Genomic DNA, 2,123 nt, shown 5'->3' with positions numbered 1-2,123 from the left:
CGCCCCCCCCCCCCCCCCAAAAAAAAAAAAGAAAGAAAGGGCGCACACTAAAACCCCCCCCCCCCCCCAACCCCCCCCTAAATGGGGGTTGGAGTTACAGTAACCCCTGGGGGGCCCCATTCCATGGCCGGCCTTTTTTTGCTGGGTCTTGGGGGGGGGGGGGGGGGGGTTTGGGGGGGGGGGGGGGGGGGAGAGTGTGGCCGGGAGGGGGTCGGAGAGCAGGGAGGAGAAAAAGGGAAAAAGAAAAAAAACCTGCGCGTGTTCTTGTGTGTGTGTGTGTGTGTGTGTGTGTGTGTGTGTGTGAGAGAGAGAGAGAGAGAGAGAGAGAGAGAGAGAGAGAGAAAGAGAGAGAGAGAGTGGGTTTATTTTTTTGCCGACATTTTTTTTATGACCGTTTGTGTGTCGATGTTCTTTCCTCTACTCAAACAAAGAAACAAACAATGTAGCCACCTTCTCGCAAATACATTTATTACGGTACACTCCTGTTCTTGCGAACTGTGTTGCTTGAGGAGGGCTTTGGTGTGGCCGGCGCCTTCTGTTTCCTTTCAGCTCAACCTTTTGTCTTCAATTGTTGCTGAAAAGATGTGCCCATTTTTTGCCGATTTGCTCAAAATAAAAAGAGCAACTTGGCACCAACAAACACAATAATAACAATTCGGCCAACAACCTCCATACCACGTTCAAGTGATGTCGAGGACTCTATTTGCGCACAGGATCCCCCCCCCCCCCCCACACACACACACACACACACAAAATATATACATATTATATATATAAATAAATAAATAAATAAATAAATAAATAAATTTTTTAAAAGATAATGTACAGACTTCAACATAAATTAAGGACCACTTGCAAACACCAAGTGGTCTTCTTGGATCGATCTGCATGTGCGCGTTCTTCGACAGATCCAGTGGCTTGATGGCGTTGCCTCAAGCGGACAATGACAGAGTGTGACACTGAAAACCTTCTGGGAACTTCTCAGGCTACAACTTCATCCTGCAGCCATGCCATAGCTCTGGCACGATCAAAGTCTCTCAGCTGTTGTCTTGGTGGCATGTTGATGCGATACTGGATTTTGCGCAAACGGCGGTTTATGTTGCCACCAAAGTGAGCAAAGTACCAGACCGTAATAGAACGTCCGTTTATGACGTGCATCAGAAATTTTCACTGAGGAATGTCCATGGTGTTGCACACAAGTCGATAAAAAACAGCAAATTTGGCTAAAATTCCCCGAGGATTTCAGTGCTGCACGTGGTGGTTTTGCCCCTTTAGAAAGCGTTGCTGTACTCATTGATAACCCATTAACTCTTTGTCGACGTAGCGGACAGTTACGTCCGATCAGCAGCAGACCAAAGACACAAAATTGTTGCACATTTCGAACCTATATACACAAATCAGAAACACGAGTTTGAATTTTCGATAGCATGCATATCGTTGCCTGCCTTTTTAAGTTTTAGATAAAGGGAAAAAGGACTGAAATATCTGTATGAATATAATATATAGAAGTTATGCCTCGTCTTTTAAAGTAATCATGCAGAATGCGCGTCTTCAGTGAGTTAACACTTTCACGGGGAAAAAATTGAGACATTCCTTGCTGTCTTTTTTTTCTGGATTAAAAAAAAAAAATCAGGGTTGTCTGTCAAGGTGGTCCTTAACTTATGGTGAAGTCTGTATAACCTTTGTCGGCATTAACGTTCCCTGACCGCAGGCTGGTTCCCCCACATCCTATTTTTATGCTTCACGTTCTGCCCTCTTGTGTCATCGTCGCTCGCCGTTCAGTTTTCCGTAATAATGATTGATTAACGAACTCAAGTTTCATAGTTTGGTTTAGGCCCTTTTTTTCCTTTTTTTTTGGGGGGGGGGGGGGTTATTAGGCTATGTCTCACTTCCTTTTAAAAAGATTGTTGCTCTTGCTGGCTCTACAGCGTTGTTTTCGCTGCTGATGCTCTCGTGGTCTAGAGTGTTCGCTTCTCATTCAATAGGTCCCGGGTTCGAAACCTGACAGCAACGGAAAATTGCATTTCTTCTCTGAAATTGTCTTATTTCACCTTCTTTCTTTCTCTCTAACCATGTCCTGTCATCTGCTTTCGTTTCCACTTTCTGCCCCCCCCCTCCTCCGC

This window comes from Aplysia californica, unplaced genomic scaffold, assembly GCF_000002075.1.
Source record: "Aplysia californica isolate F4 #8 unplaced genomic scaffold, AplCal3.0 scaffold00285, whole genome shotgun sequence".
Taxonomy (NCBI): Eukaryota; Metazoa; Mollusca; class Gastropoda; order Aplysiida; family Aplysiidae; genus Aplysia; species Aplysia californica.
The sequence above is the reverse complement of the archived record's forward strand: the minus strand, read 5'-3'. Positions refer to the sequence as shown.